The sequence below is a fragment of the Myotis myotis genome, unplaced genomic scaffold (assembly GCF_014108235.1).
Source record: "Myotis myotis isolate mMyoMyo1 unplaced genomic scaffold, mMyoMyo1.p scaffold_m19_p_7, whole genome shotgun sequence".
Classification (NCBI taxonomy): domain Eukaryota; kingdom Metazoa; phylum Chordata; class Mammalia; order Chiroptera; family Vespertilionidae; genus Myotis; species Myotis myotis.
The window spans coordinates 4046015-4063179 of record NW_023416379.1 but is presented as its reverse complement, the minus strand read 5'-3'; the positions used below and the strand labels follow the sequence as shown (position 1 = coordinate 4063179).

Genomic DNA, 17165 nt, shown 5'->3' with positions numbered 1-17165 from the left:
GATACCAAAATATGTTCAAAGTCTTAAAGGAAAATATGGTCTTAATGAGAAAGCAGATAGGGAATCTCAATAGAGAAATTGAAGCTATAAAAAATGGAAATTTCAGAAATAAAAGGATTGAAAACTTAATTGGATGATCAGATTAGATATGACAGAATAAATGGTCAGTGAACTCAAAGATAATTTATCCATATAAAGTATCCAATCTGAAGAACAGAGAGAAATAAATCTAAACAAATAGAGCCTCAGTGACCTATGGGATATCTAGTGAACTAACATGCATGTAATAAAGTCTCAGAAAAAGAGAAGAATAAGAATGGGAGCAGAAAAACATATTTAAAGAAAGTATGGTAGCCCGGCCAGCATGGTTCAGTGGTTGAGTGTTGACCTATGATCCAGGAGGTCACAGTTCAATTTCCGGTCAGAGCACATGCTCAGGTTGCAGGCTCAATCCCCAGTAGAGGATGTGCAGGAGGCAGCTGATCAATGATTTTCTCTCATCATTGAGGTTTCTATCTTTCTCCCTTCCTCCCTGAAATCAATAAAAATATTTTTTTTAAAAAAAGAAGAAGCCCAGAAAGATGAAGGAATTCTTCTAAAGTCAGCTTCTGCTGGAACCCAGGGAGACGTGCCCAGCCACCCGGCCTATGCTTCCAACCATGTCACCCAACATGCAAAGGCCACTAGTGGGACCAAGATGGAGCCAGACTATAGCGTGAGAAGCAGAGAGGACGATCCAGCACCAGCCCTGGGAGGCACTATACCTAGGCTGCTCTTCTCTGTCAATACCTCTGGCCTGGACTTGGCCATGGCCCCTTGCCGGCCCCCTGGTTCCATCTGTATCATGGACACCCACACTATCCTCTCAGTGCATTGAACTCAACTGTCCTCACTCAAGTTTTTTCTTGACTCTTTGGACAGAAATAGTGCTTTTAATTAAATCATGCTCCTAACTCCTCGTTCCCATAGACTCAGTCATGGTCTTGGCGTTTGCCATTGCAGAGGGACTCAGTTGAAAGCTGGCCTGCATGCATGCACAACAGAGCCTTGGAAGGAGCTCGGGTCCCACTCGCTCTGTCTGTGAGGTGCACACCAGTTTTCACGCTGCCCCGGCCAACAGGTGGGAAAGATGCCCATGCTAGTTCAGCAAGTAACTGATGAATCATGGCCCCAGCTCCCCAGGAGGCAGGTGCCAAACTGACCTAATCCCCAGGTGGGGGTTGGGCTGGGGCTGACAGCAAAATCTTCCACGTGCCTCTGTGCACATTTCTGTTTACGTTTCCAAAAGGTTTTATTAACTATGAATCTCCATGGCTCCACAGAGTCTGCTAATATGATCACAACACATTTAAGGAAAGAAAAGTGAAGACAGAGAGAAAGTCAGCAAGTCCACAGAGCTCCCCAGAGGCAGAGGTGAGGGGACAGCAGGCCCCACACATACCTGCCTGGTCAGGGCTTTGAACTCAACTTCCCCAAGTCAAGTTTTTTCATGGCTCTTTGGAAGAAGATGCTTTTAATTAAATCGCATTTAAAAATCATTGGTCCCATGAACTAGTCAAGTCTTGAGAGGCCCACTCCCCTATAAAAGGGCTTCCAGGATGGCTCCAAGCCCTGAGCCTTGAGACAGTCAGGCAATCTGCTGGTGGGGAGGGGTGATGCCATGGGTTCATACCTCTCTCTCTCTCTCTCTCTCTCTCTCTCTCTCTCTCTCTCTCTTTCTCTTTCTCTCTCTTTTAGTATTTTTCAAAATATATTTTTATTGATTTCAGAGAGGAAGGGAAAGGGACTGAGAGATAGAGACATCAAGGATGAGAGAGAATCATTGATTAGCTGGCTACCTCCTGCACGCCCCCACTGGGGATCGAGCCTACAACCTGGGCATGTGCCCTGACCGGGAATTGAACCATGACCTTCTGGTTCATAGGTAGACACTCAACCACTGAGCAATGCTGGCCGGGGATGACATGTCTCTTAATAAGAGGTCTGCTGGGAAAATCTTCCTCAAACAGTCAGCTAGAGCTTTGGGTCTTTGATTCGTAGGAAGCTGGGCAGAGAAAAGGGCATGTGACTGAAAGGAAGGAGAGGCTATTTTTCAGGCAAAAGAGTTCACAATGTCACTCTGGCCTGGCTCATGATGCTGAGAAGTCCCATAGGAAATAAGAATTAAGTGGAAAAATAAAGTCCAACACTTGCAATATGACCAGCAAGTCACTGGATGCTTTGGCTTATGCCAAAAATATTGAATGTAATACTTCATTAATAGAAAATATTCTTAGTGTCTTCATCGGTTGTGAAATATAATTATACAAGGAACATCTGAGAATCATCGCTCAATGTAAGAAGGAGACCAATACCTTTCAAGTGGCCCAGATGTCTCCTCCTGATTGGCTGGCCTGGGAAAGCAAAATCCTGAAACTTGGGTTTCTCGTTGCTGCTTTTCAAAATGGTTCACATCTGTACCTTTAAGCAATATGCTGTTTAGTTTTCCTTGTTTTTGAGCTTCATAAAAATGATGGTACCATAATGGATATTAACCCTCTTCAACTTGCTTTTTACACTCAAAATTTTTCCAAGATTCATCCATTTGCTACAGTTTGTTCCTTCATAACATTTTTATAATATAAACTAGAGGCCCGATGCATGAAATTTGTGCAAGGGGCTTGGCCCTTGCAGCTGCGGCAGCTTGCCTCAGTCCTCGCAGCCTCAGCTTCGTCCAGAAGGTCGTCCAAAGGATGTCCAGAAGGTCATTTGGCTGTCTGGTCTAATTAGCATATTACACTTTTATTATTATAGATGCCATGGATTTTTATATTGATCTTAAATCCAATCATCTTGCTAAAACACTTAATTTTTGAGGTGTTTAATGTAGATTGAACTGTATCACCTGACTGTGATGACAGTTGTTGTTGTTTTTTTCTATCCTCATTATTTGTACTTTTATTTTCTCACTGCGATAGCTAGGATTTTCATTATCATAGAAATGGTTATTGTGGTATCTCCATGTTCCTGAATTTAAAATTTATTTCTTTAGCATTTCACCATTGTGGCTGACATTGGCTCTCATTCTGCTAAACACCATCTATCAATCATTAGGGACGTCCCCTTCCATTCCTACTTTACTATCCAGGGGTGGACAAAAGTAAGTTTACAGTTGTGGGTACGTGAAACACAGTTTATTCTTATATTAATATTTATTAATGATTGTATTATTTAATTGTATTACAACTCTAAACCTACTTTTGCCAACCCCTTATATATGGCAAAAAAAAATGCCATGTGACAAATTGTGTTGTACTTTTTTTCGGTTACTTAATCCCTACAACAACCCTATCAATACTTCCTGTCAAACAGAAAGTATTGATCAAGTTTAAAGTTAATATCTTAACTCTCTCTAAATAATAATCAGGACCTAAAACACATTAACTGCACTCATTCTCTTTCCAAATTCTAGACTATTGTTCCTGTACTTCAGTTATCATTTTTCATTCTGTGCTCACTTTCTTCCTGAATTACCTCTTTTAGTCATTCTTTTAGGGAAAGACTATCATACTCTGGTGTTTTTTTGTGGAATTGTTCCATTTTTCTTTTTACTATGAAAATTTCTAAACATGGCAAAGTTGACAGAATTTTATGTTGAACACATGTGGACTCACCTGCTGGATTCTACCGTTAACATTTTATTAAACGCACTTGTTGTATCAAGATATATCAAGCTATTGAGCCCTTTATCCATTTATTAATCCATCTTACTTTTTGATACATTTCAAAGTAAATTGCACACATCTGTACTCTGCCCCTAATACTGCAGCACGTCTGTCATTTATGCCATCGGTTCTGGGTTAACAAAGAACCCTTAGGAGCACCTCCTCGTTGTCAAGCCCTCTCATCTGATTATCAGAGCCCTACACGGACATGTTCCCAAAGAGAGCCCAGCTCGGCAAGCTGCCCTCAATGAAGAGCCGGGATCTACAGAGAAGACATGTGAGTCCCCACTCTGTCGTTCCCTCGCTGCTTGAATGTCCGCTGAGAGAACTCAATCCTTCATTAAAAGCATGCTTTGCAGCATAACATTCCTCGGGGAGACATCGGGCGTCCAGCTTCTTGTAATTCGCACCTTTGGTTTTGATTAACTTTGTCTCCTTGTCAGTACGCTAAGCTGGACACGAAGGGAATGAGCATCCTGACACGACCCAGGGAAGACAGAGAAGCACAAAGTGTGGTCCATGTCTAGGGAAGCCAAGCCTGATGGGAGGCCCAGGAAGCCTCCACACGAGGGGTAACTACTGCCCCTTCCTGGTGCTATTCTTAGCACTGCATTTCCTCCTTTAATCCTCACAACTTCTGCTCATGGACTCCAGCGCTCCCTCTATTACAGATGAAGGACAGGCGTCCCAAGTGAATCACAAAGGGCAGAGCAGAACGTAAGCTCCCGTTCTTGGAACTCCAAAGCCAAGGGCTCAGCCGATACACTCGCCTGGGGGAGGGGTCTCACACCAAGCACCCGGAGACCACCTGAGTCACAGGCTGGCTGCAGCCAGGGCTGGGGCTGTGGAGGTGATGCTTGGCCATTTCTGAGTCCAGAGTCTCCTATCAGTTCACTGTAAAGCCTCTATTGCCCCTATTGTGTTGGACTTAAACCCATGTTAACCCGAGACTGAACTGGGCAGGGTTGGGGGAGTATGGAAGGGGTGTCAGTGTTGCTTCAGGTCAGGAAAAATAGATTTTAGAATTCCATTCCAATAGCTAAAAAAACAACCACCAACCCTCCAGGGATCCCAGCACAGCAGAGCTTGTGACACGAGGCTTGATGATTCTTTCCTGTTCAACAAACGGGGGCATCTAATTGCTCAAAAGTGAAGACTTGGGAAATTATAAACTGTGGTGTTTGATAAAGGGACCAGCAGTTTTCTGAATGCTGAACAAACAGTGCACAAGGGAAAGAGGCAAGAAGCCAAGAGAGATTAGGGAAAGATTTGTAATGCTCTGCGTAAGCCAAAGTAGACATGCCCTGAGATGCTGGCTCTGAGGTTTTGGGAGCTGGGGATGGAAGGAATGGCAGGAGCCACAAGCCACTGTTTGAAGGGCTCATCGAGGCTGGAGAAGCACTGCAGGCTCTAAAGGAGCTTTGAGAGAGAGGGAGCGATGACCTGGGAAACTGCACTTGAGCCTCCGGGTGCTGTTTAAGGGGCTGCAAACACCAGAGCATGGCTGTCCCTCGCCCCTGCCTCACTGTCATCTCCCTGCCCTGTCAGAGTTTTGCTGCCTGGGCAACGGTAGATTCCAACAACAAAAGGAAAGACCATTTCCACTCCTACCTCACTTTACTCTGTCCTCTGCATGCTGAGGCCCTGCTTTCTCCGTCTGGGGCAGGAGGGACACGCGGGGTCCCTGGAATGAGACACTGGCCTCCTGAGATGCTATTCATTTTGTAACTGAAAAAAGTCAGAAAGGACAGAGACATGAGTTAATGCTCCCTTGATCTCTGGGTCAAGTGTCTTAGACACTGAGAACATAATCACCATTTCAATGTTGATGCTATACATATAAACACAGACATTCTCTTTTTTTAAAATATTTTTAAATTACAGTTTGCATTCAATGTTATTTTGTATTAGTTTCAGATGTACAGCATCATGGTTACGGTCATATACTCCACAATGTCTCCCCCCCCCCTTTTGTACTGGGATATTTCCAGTACCCACCTGCCACCATACATAGTTATTACAATATTATTCACTGTATTCCCTATCTTGTACTTTACATCCCCATGGCTATTTTGTAACTACCAATCTGTACTTCTTAATCCCCTTACCTTTTTTACCCAGCTACCAACTCCCGCCCCTCTAGCAACCATGAGTCTGTTCTCTGAATCTAGGAGTCTGTTTCTCTTTTGTTTGTTTATATTCCACATATAAGTGAAATCATATGGTACCTATCTTTATTCTGACTGGCTTATTTCACTTAGAATAAGACCCTCAGGTCCACCCATGCTGTTGCAGACGGTATGATTTCATTTTTTATGGCTGAGTAATATTCCATTGTATATGTGTTTCTATATCCACAGCTTTCTTTTATCCACTTGTTTGTTGATGGGCACGTGGGGCGCCTCCGTAGCTTGGCTATTGTAAATAATGCTACAATGAACAACACATACATTTTCTCTAAATGGCTTTCTCTAAATGTGGCTCTTTAGCAAGCTTTAGTGTAAAGGTTGTTACATATGGAATTTCATACATTTCTCAGGATGTTAAAATTCATTACATTTAAACTTTGTAAGGGAAGAAAGTTGCAATCATTAAGCAAAGTTAAAACAATCATATAAATGGCCACCGAACCAAAGGAGGGGAAAGAGGCTTTTGCTTGGCTAACGCTTTGGATGGTTGCATGGCAGCATCCCTGTACACAGCTTGGTGCGTGGCGTGGTCGGTGCACCCCAGGGAAGGGCAGGGTGCATGTGGAAAGGTGGTGACATGTGTGGCTGGAACAGTGTTCCCTTCTCAGGGCCTGTAACCCACATTGGACTATGTCGTACATCAATGTGTGCTCACTGAAGTGTTTTGAGCAAACATGCGATGTAGTAGGCAGGCTCCAAGATGGCGCCAGTGACCCTCACTTCCTATGATATTTACACCCTGGGTGACCCCCTCCATCCGAGTGTGGCTGGGTTTAGTGAGTTACTCCTGACGAACAGAGCACAGCAGAAGTGATAGGATGTCATTTCTGAGATTATGTCGTAAAAAGACTGTCTTTCATCGTGGTATTGGGAGAAGTCAGCTGGCATGCTATGGAGAACCCCACCTGGCAAGGGACCAATGTCCTCAGCCCACAGCCACATGAGTGAGCTGGGAGCCTACCTTCCCTTGAGCAAGTCCTGAGATGGCGGCAGCCCAAGACAGACCTGACCCAGAACCACTCAGCAACTGCCCCCAGATTCCTGACCCTCAGAAGCTGTGAGGTAATGGATGCTGGTTGTTTTCTGAGGCTCGGTTTTGGAGATAACTTCTTGCACATCAATAGATAACAAATACAGATGGTCTATTTGTGTGCTGTAATGGTCCTGGCACACTGTGGAGAACGGAGATGTGGAGGTGGGGGCCTGGAGTAGGTCTTCTAGGGATAGGCAGGGGGAAGGACAAGCCGAGGATGAATGGTTTGCATGTGAGGGGGGAGGTGGGGGAGGAGGCCGAGGTAGTGCCCTGGTTTCTGGCCTGAGCATCCCAGTTGGCAGAGAAACCACTCCCTGCAGAGCAGCAGGAGTGGAGGAGAGATGGGGCACTCAGGCTGGGAGAGGTCACTTTGGAGACACCTTTGGACACTCAGGTGGAGGCACCTCAGAGCCGTCGGAGATACAAGTCGGGAATTTGGGAGGGAGAATCAGGAGCTGGCGCTATGAATTTTCAATCTGTGGCATTTAGGCAAGAAGGGACCGAGGGCAGCAGGGCAGGAGGGCAAGCTCCAGCGAGGCAGCTCCACAAAAGCTATTTACCTGCCTCAGTTGCCCAGTCTGAAAACAACAGATTTGCAGCATGTAAATTAGCTTTCATGTATGGTGCCTAGACAAGGACCGGCATGTGGTAAATATTCAAGAACGGCTATTATTAACATCTTTGGAGAAGAGAGGTGAGTTTCCAAAGATGGCAAGGTGGGCCAGGAATTAACCAGGAATCGGTTTGCAGTGTTTTGGGACAAATACAACATAGTTGTCCATCTGTCAACAGAAAGCTGCTGTGTCAAAAACTCTGAGATCTGTTTATGAAAGGACAATGTAAAGAAAGCGTGCTGCCCTCGCCAGTTTTGCTCCGTGGATAGAGTATCTGCAGACTGAAGGGTCCCAGGTTCAATTCCAGCTAAGGGTACATGCCTGGGTTGTGGACTCAATCCCTAGTAGGGAGTGTGCGGGAGGCAGCCAATCAATGATTCTCTCTCATCATTGATGTTTCTACCTCTATATCCCTCTCCCTTCCTCTCTAAAATCAATTTAAAAATATTTTTTTTAAAAAAGGAAGAAAGCATGCTATGTGCTACAAGACACATCCAGTAGGAACATAATCTCACAATCCTTTATCAGAATGAAAGGCTATTTCTTTAAGAAGTTGTGGGTGAAGAGCAGGTGTTTGCTGCTTGTAAAATATTCATCATATCTAAGAAACACCTTCCCAGCAACATCCAGACAGTGTTTGACCGTCATCTGGCACGTGGCCCTGCTGGGCTGGCATGCACAGTTAACTTCCACCGCCAGGGAAGGCTTCTCAGAGGAGGCACTTGCTTATCTTGGGGGGTCGGCTTATTGCAGAGGGGATCCCTGGGAGCACAACTGAGGGGGGAGAAAAGTCATTCAGGGCATGTGTCCATGAGCAGGTGTCACTGTGGGCAACTCGGAGGCAGTCCTGCCATAGCCCCTCTGTGGCCTTTGGGGCTGTGAATTCCAGCAAACACAGTGGCCTCATCTTGAGCCTGAGCCCAGAGACAGGCCTGGCTGGTATTCATGTTGAAGAACCTGTCATTGGACTCTATAAGTGGGGGTGACTAACCCCTGTGGTCCCGCCTGAGCATGTAATCCAGCCTGGTGGCATCCCCAGGTGGTGGGTCCTCGACTAACTGTCCCCATCTGGCTGAAATTCCCCAAGTGTGGGCTGAGCAGGCCCCTGGGGACTGGAGAGAGGCTCCCAGGCATAAAAGCAGGCAGACTCGGGCAAGAGGTGGAAAAGTCAGCATTCTCGGGGTGCACCCAGCACCCACCCAAAAGTCGGCCAAGAAGTCAGGACAAGGCGTTGGCATCCTCTGCCAGCCGCACCCCCTTCCCATTTGCTGTGTGACGTTGGCAAACAATCTACCTCTCTGAGTTTACTTTCCTTATCTCTCAGTGGATTTAAACATCAATAAGATAATGCACTTAAAGTGCTTAGAATAAGCCTGCTCATTTCCTGCATTCCCTTTCTGCTCTCATTGCCAAGCCAAGCCCAGCAGCCTGGACTTACTCCACGTGGGAGACAGGGAAGCTCTGCTCTCTTCAGGCGTCAGCAAGCTTTGAACATTCTGGCCAAGGAAGGGGTCTGCACCAGGGTCGCAGTGACACAGCTGTCGGCCGCCAGGGTTGCCTCTTGCTCATGAGTCACGTTCTCAAAAACAGACAAGTAGAAGATGACAACTCTCTGGACTCAAGTTCGTTTTTGATGTAAATGTTTCCTGAGTCATTTCCCACATGATCACCCCCTCACACACAGTCTTATCTTCCAGGGACCAGCAGCCAGGATGACAATAACTTCTCATGACCTTCCTATCACGCCTGTTCTCTGGACAGCACAGCTGCCTTGTGGGTGGGAGGCAATCTCTCCATCTAAACGTCTTTCTCGGTAACATCCTGCACCGTCCGCTTCCTTTCTTCTTGACCACGGCTTGCAGACCACTCATGGGAGCGCCACGTCCCCATATGCTTCGCAAAGCTGCCCAGTCCTTGGGCCTTTGTAGTTGCTGTCCTTGGCCAGCTGCCCAGCGCTTAAGCCATTAACACCCTTTTTCCTGGAACTGCCTCCCTCCTTGATCCAGATGGTGACAGGGTCTCCTAAGAGTTTTCATAACAATTCTGGCTGACACTTCTTGAGCACTTCCTGTGCCCAGGCACAGTGTTCAGGGGCTCATCACTCCTCACAGAAACCCTATGAGGTAGGTGCTATTCTTTGCCCCATCTGGCAGATGAAGAAACTGAGGCAGCAGGGTTTTTAAACGTGGCTAATATGCCCAGCCGGCGTGGCTCAGTGGTTGAGCATCGACCTATGAACTAGGAGGTCACAATTCGATTCCCGATCAGGGCACAAGCCTGGGTTGTAGGCTTGATTCCCAGTGTGGGGTGTGCAGGAAGCAGCCGGTCAATGATTCTTTCTCATCACTGTTGTTACTATCTCTCCCTCTCTCTTCTCTAAAATTAATAAAAATATATTTAAAAATATAAAATGTGGCTAATACGTCATCAGGGTGTGGTGGACTCAGGATGGGAAACCATTAGTCCCACTCCTGAATCTGTACCCTTCTCGGCCATGTTGCCTGTCCCACTCCAGACAGGACTGCAAGCCCGCCGTCCCTGGCTGGGCTTCAGTGAACCGGCGGGGCCTGGCCCGGCAGGGACATATATAGAACTGAGACTGAGAGTGTGTGTGAGAGGGAGAGCCACGCGCAGAGCCGTGCTGTGTGAACGGGATGACCTGCCTGGAGCAGCCAGGTCACCGGCTACCGGGACAGCTGTGCAGACTCCACACCTGAGGCAGAAGCGCCCTCCTCAGAGGCCTCTGTGTCAGTGCCAGCCGGGCCCGGTTGCAGTGCCAGCCTGGATCCCACAGGGCATCCCAGAATCTGGGCCACATTAACACCCCGAGAGGCCTCAACCAAACCAGAGAAGGTTGAACATTCCCTACCCCTACAAAAGTCACTAAAAGTAAAAATCCTGCTCAACTATACGTAGCAAGTCCTGCACAGGTGTGGTTTGCACCTGCTACCTACTTTACTCTTTAAACATCACCTATCAGATCGTTAAAAATTCTTTGCCAGTGCTGTAAGTGAGACTGTTGTAATTAGCTACTTATTAATAATAGGAAGAAAGCAAAGGGAGGCCAGACTTTAGGAGCATGACCATCTAGGCAGCTTCACCAGGTAGATGCAACTTTGCACTCCCCAGGGAAAGTCTCTGCAGATCACAGGCGGGAAGGGACTGGACAAGGGTGGGATGGGTGCATGTGCAGTAAAGTTGGGTGGCATAGGGAAGGTGTCTGTCAGCCTAACCTGGAACAGAGATCATTGGCCATGGGGGGTGGGGCCACTGCAAGTGTGCAAAATCCTGAAAGGTTAAATCCTGAGACAAAGGAATTCTCGCCCCTTTTCTTTTGTCCCCGTTTCCCTCCTGCCTCCTTGCTCTCGCCGTGTTCCCTCCACAGCCATGTGGCAATAGACCGCAGCTGCGAACACAAGCTGAGCCAGCCTGATGCTGACTGGACTGTGTACACATGGAACAGCAGCTTTGATCCTAGCTTTGCTAAAAGCAAAATGGGGCTTTCTCCTTGGCAGGAGGAAGAGAAATGGGGCCTTGGAAACTCAAGGGGTTGATTCCACAGAAATAAAGCTTTCCACAACACCTCATTCTCCCATGCGAGTCTCAGGAAATTCTTTCTCTCATGACATCGCAAGAAGCCCACTTCCCGCAGCAGCAGGTAGGGACAAGGAGTGCTCTCACTGACAACATAGCGCCCTCGTGGTCTGCCCTGTGGGCAGCCTCGCACTGCTTGTGTACATGTTGGCAATAAACTTCCCCTTTCACTTGAGTAGCCGTATCGGTTTCTGCTCCTTGTCTTAAACTTCACACGTTTGCTCAGCCAAGCTGGCTTCATAGCCGGTTGGGAACTTAGCCCCCTCTCCCCACGCTGAGCTCCTTGCAAACACGGCAATCGTTTCTGATGCATTCGGAAGGTGTGTCAGGCTGTTTGACCCATCACGGTGAGCCCCGTTGTTTTCCGTTGAAGGTGAGTTGTTAGTTATATCTTCTTAGAAGCTGGAATCTCACAGGGCTGTCAGCCGCAGGACAAGACCCGGGCCACCCCGGAGACTAATCTTGCTCTGTCACTTCTCTGGGAGGAAAGTGCTGGCCACCCAGTGTCTAGGTGAGTCGTATCTTTCTTGGTGACCCTGAACTATGGAGGGTGTTGACACTGGGAGGACTGCTCCTGTGGAGGGGACTCCTCCCTTGGAGATGAAAACAGTTGTCACTAGCTCGACTATTTGGTCTCTCATCTGCCTCTGACACTTGAAGTACATAAGGGTACAAAATGCTCTGCAAACTCGCAAAAGGTGCACAAGGATATGTGTCGTTCTGAAGTATTTATAGAATAAGCAAAGGTACCGTTCTCTCTCTCTGTGACATGTCAGTAGTCTGATTTGATGCTGTCACTGAACTGACCAAACTATTTGAGCATTTAGAGCCAATGGTTCTAAACTTCCGTCTGCAAAAGGACTTCCTCAGGGTGTTCATTAAACTTCAGATTTCTGGGTCCCACTTCAGAGATTCTGGTGCAGTACAGAGGGGGAGCCCAGGAAATTGCCTTTCAACAAGACCCTCCCCTAGGTGACTGATGTGGGGTCTCCCAGATGCTCCAAGAGGCAATGATATCAGCACAGCCTTGGATAAGGGTGAGTGTATTTTGAATTTATGACTTTACACACACACACACACACACACACACACACACACACACACCTCTTCAATTGGTTTTACCCAAGTTGATTGGCCACTTTTACTTTATAAAATGTTGTGGCACATGTCAGGATAATTGGTTATTTCGGTCCTTCTGTCCAAACAGATGTGCTGGCATGCGTGGTTCCCAGCACAGGGTTTTGGCATTCATGTCATCAACACTGTTCTAATCCTGGAGGCTTGGCCTTCCGACCACAGGGAACTCAGTTGCTTGGAATAGTAGTGAGGAGATTATACCAGGACACAGAGGAAGTGGAGCTGGAGAGGATGACCCCCTGGAGATGTGTCCCCAGGGAGAGCCCAGCCTCCCACACATGGAATCCTGAGGCAGATGAGGACACCAGCCAGATGTGACTGCTCGACACCCAAAGGTGGATGAGAGGAAAGCGCCATACAGCCCACCATGCCGCAGGACCCAGGGGGCCACCGGGCCCACAACTACAGCAGGCACAGTTCTGGCCACAGGCCATTTGATTGTCACCTGGGGCAAGGCACCTACTGTCCACTGAAGACCCACATGCTCCCTGATTCCCTAGTTTGCTCCTACGACCAGGCCCCGGGACTGGCTCTACTCAGAGAGCTCTGCTTGGCGTGTGTTACTTTGCAGTAAACAGTATTCAAGAACCTTCTCTCCTACCTGCAGTGAGTCCTGAACATGAGTGATTTGGGGGGATGGACAAGTGGGAGGAGCAGCACCAGGTATATAAACACGGCCTGCACTCTCTTTCGGTTCCCATAGCATGTCTGTGGGTTCCAACTTCCATGTGGGGAACAATTAGAAAAAATCTAAAATATTTCCTTGGGTGAGACACAGGGACGAGAATGAAAATAAGGTTGAAAATGCTGAGTTTATGAATCCAGTTGACTCTCACGCCATCGCCATCACTGTGAAGACCTTCATTTGATAACTGAGAAAACATCACCACAAAGGACTCAAGAAACTCACCCACGGTCCTGCCGATTCTAACTGGCTAGTCTGGTGCCCAGCCTCCGGGCCTCTGTTCTCGGTGGGTGCGGTGGCCAGCGTGCAGAGCACAGCAAAGGCAGTGAGGTTCTGGAATGTTCCCGCAGCTCACCCTCCTGTTTTGCCTTTTCAGTTTTATTCTTTCTCCACTCCTCCACTTAGAAGATGTGTCTACGTAGTAGAAAAAGTGGAAGGAAAACAGAGAGAGCTGTGAGCAGGACTGTAAACAGGACAAGGGTCACTGTTGTTAATAATGTCATTTCCTCAGATCTGAAGACACAGAGCAGCTATTAACACACAGAGAGAAACTGGAGTCATTTATCAGCATGAGAACAATGTCTTTCGGTTTCTGCTCAGCACACCCACAGCCTCTATTAGAGCTTCAGTGAACCGTTCGTTTTCCAATGGCTGTCTTCCTTCTTGTTCCTAGTATGGGGGGGAGGAGGCCCTATTAAAACTTGAATTGCTTTTAAACTGTTTCTTTTTCCCTTCTGGGAAGATTCCCTGCATAAATGATCTCTCTCAAAGTTCATTTCCAGGGGCTTGTTTTTCTTTAAAAAAAAAAGTCTACAGATTTTTCTTTGCAGACTTAACGTCTGAAACACACCCAGATCCCTCTCGAATAGTTTCCTCTGTACGTTTCTCCATGTGGGTTTTATTCCAAGTGGAGCCAGTGTTGCCACAGGCAGGCTGGGCCCACCCGAGATGCCGGGGCTATTTCTACAGGTTACACACACAGAGAAAGCACGCTCCCCACCCGAAGCCGTGCCAGAGCGCCCTCCGCTTCTAGACAAATGATGTTTTTGCAGGTTCCCCTTCATGAGAGAGAGCGTCTTGGATTCTCTGCTTCAGGTCTGGAAAGCTCTGCACACACCATGCATTATCATCAGATATGGCGTCGGCCCCATGGACCATGGCCACTGCATAGCAGCCGCCGGCCACTGACTCCTCTTGCCCGAGGTTCTTGCCCAGAGAACTGGGAACACTCGTGCTGGCGAGAAGGTAAACTGGGAGTATGGCATGCATTAAGCTGAAGATGGGGGACTGGAAGGAATGAGCACTTTCTTTGCTTCAGGCAGCTTAGCTGCACCTGATATTAATAAATGAAATGAAGGCTGAACAGTATTTAAAGCAACCACACAAATTGAAACATGCTCATCTAGTCAATAACACGCAATGAAAATCTGGAAGTCAGCAATAAATAAACTGAATAAACTCCCTTGATCATTCTGCTATCTCTTTGTAAGATATCGATGGGAACTTTTTGATAGCTACATAACCCCTTTGTCTTACATCAAGTCCTTTTGACAAGTATATGTCTAAATCCATATGCGTTACTCCGAACTCAGTCATGTGTTTTTTTAATATACTTTTGTTGATTTCAGAGAGGAAGGATGAGGGAGAGAGAATTAGAAACATCAATGATGAGAGAAAATCATTGATCGGCTGCCTTCGGCACGCCCCACTCTGGGGATTGATCTCACAATCTGGGCATGTACCCTGACCAGGAATCAAACCCTGACCTGGTTCATAGGTCAATGCTCAACCAATGAGCAACACCAGCCGGGCCAAACTCAGTCATTTTTCATTTCTCTCATACTTATACAGTGATTCTGAGAAGACTAGAGAGCAGAATGTTAAGTGTTTCTTTTTAAATTTTATCTTAGAGTCAGCAGTTCTTTAGCATATCAATATATTTTAGGATCCTGAGTTCTCATTCAATGTAACAGTTGTCCCTCCCAGCTTCATGTTACTCACAGCATAACCTCAGTGGCCTGTCCAAGCCACTGGTTTCAATACTGACAAGAACAAGGAGACCAAGGAAAGCAGCTCCTACCTGATGCTGATTTAGGTTGATCGATGAATCAATGCTCTTTAGCTAGAAAGTGATCAACCAGTTGTCAATCTAGCTGATTATTACAGCACCCACCTCACATTTCTCTATCTTGGCAGTTTGAATATCATAAAATTGTTTCTTATGGGCCTTGCTAAAACTTAGATACTCTTCTTATATAGAGTGATGGGGAAAATGAGATATTTTGGGGGGGCTAGCAATCTGAATCTGTGCCAGTAACCTAATGCACATTCTTGTTAGCCTATAGCAGTGGTCAGCAAACTCATTAGTCAACAGAGCCAAATATCAACAGTACAACGATGGAAATTTCTTTTGAGAGCCAAATTTTTAAAACTTAAACTACATTGTTATTAACTTAGAGTACTCCTAAGGCTTAAGAAAAGCCACACTCAAGGGGCCAAAGAACCGCATGTGGCTCGCGAGCCGCAGTTTGCTGACCACGGGCCTATAGCCTAGTCACTGCCCCTTCCTTAATTATCTGGGCCCGCAAGACCTGTTTACCTAAGTACTACTCCCATTTTAGAAAGGCCATAAACCATGAACAATACATAACCCCCAGACAGGGTTATCAGCACTGGCACCAGGCCAGGCCTTTAGGTGTGGTCTCACGGTCCCCATCCCAACACACGGGGCTTTTTGCAAAGCCTGCAAAAGGTCCAGAAGTCTGATCCATATTTGGGGGATAAAGAAACCAAAGGGTATAAAGGGAAAGCTTCCTCCATATTGGCTTGCTCAGGATTTGGAGAGAAACAGTCTCCCCTGAGTCCTGTACTAGTACATGCAAAACATCTGAAAATAAATGGGTTTTTCCTGTACCTCTGGTATCCCTGTGTATTTTTCAGTTGCCAGGTAAATTCTGTAACAAGAGAATTCTTAGACATTTTAGTTTGCCTTATGAAAACTATTGCAGAAAGACAGATTTTGGCTCAACAATTAAAGCTGCTTGGGAATGGAATAGGTGCTCCAGAGGGTGGTGAGCTCCCTGTCATTGCAGGGTTTCTAATGTCTGGCTGGCCGTGGGTCAGGAGTAAAATGGGGAAAATTCAGGAATTAAGGAATTGAAATAAAGGAATTAAATTGTTTTATCTGTACGGTGACTTGCAATTCCAAACTTTTTGAACAGATGGCTTCGAGTGGGTAATGAGTAAGTCCAATGGTAGCTTCAGGTGCGGCTTGGTTCAGGGCTCAGTGACGTCACATGATGTCTCCCTCTGCTCTGCTTCCTTTTGTTGCTTTTGCCCTCAGCCTGTCTCTCCTTCTTGCTAGTCAGATGGTTACAGCGTCTTACTGAGCCTGTGTACTCATGCCAGGGAGTCCAGAGGAGAAGAGAATCTGTGTTCCAGCACTCATGGCAAACAGACCAAATAGATTAAAGTGGGCCATATGTCCATCCTGCAGCAATCACTGTGGCCAGAGAGATGAGGCATGCTGTTCTGGTTATCTGCTGCTGAGTAGCAAATCCCTCCAGAACTTAGGAACTGAAACAACAATCATCTCATTATCTCTCCTGGTTTCTGTGGGTAGGAATTTGGGTAAACTCAACCGGGTGACTCTGGCTTAGGAACCCTCACAGATTTGCAGTCAGAAGGTGCTGGGAGCTGAAACTGGGGGAGGGGTAGATAGTGCTGGGAGCTGAAACTGGGGGAGGGGAGATGGTGCTGGGAGCTGACTGGCATCCCTCTCTCATGCAGTCTTGGAGCATCTCCACGTGATCTTTTCAGTTGGGCCAGTTTGGGCCTCCCCCCACAGCATGGAGGTCTCAGGGCTGTCAGACTGCTTATAGGGCAGCATCCCAGGAAAACAAGACAAAAGTGTTTTCAATTTTTATAGCCTATGTTCAGAAATCACAGTTTCACTTTGCCCTATGCTGTTGATTGACACAGATACAAAAAACCCACCCAGATTCAAGAGGAGAGTACATAGCCTCCATCTCTTGATGAAGAGTGACAAGGTTCTAGAAGATTTTAGAATAACATCTAGAAAAACAGCCATCAGTATATGTGGCAAATAATATCTGCCACATGTACTGATGGGCTTAATTCACTCACAAGCCAGTCCTAAGCTAAGAACCCTAGGGTTGACAGTCCCCAAAGAAAACCTGGGGTTATTGA

General features: G+C 46.8%; 1 long non-coding RNA gene across 1 annotated transcript in view; it reads right to left on the bottom strand.

Moving 5' to 3' along the window:
- Positions 1–13430, bottom strand: part of LOC118660342 — a 45508-nt gene extending 32078 nt beyond the window's left edge. The window contains exons 1-2 of the long non-coding RNA XR_004968875.1: positions 13182–13430; positions 5316–5432 (exon numbers count right to left, since the gene is read on the bottom strand). This is a non-coding gene — a long non-coding RNA (uncharacterized LOC118660342). The remainder of the gene's footprint in view (positions 1–5315; positions 5433–13181) is intronic.
- Positions 13431–17165: the final 3735 nt, after the last annotated feature.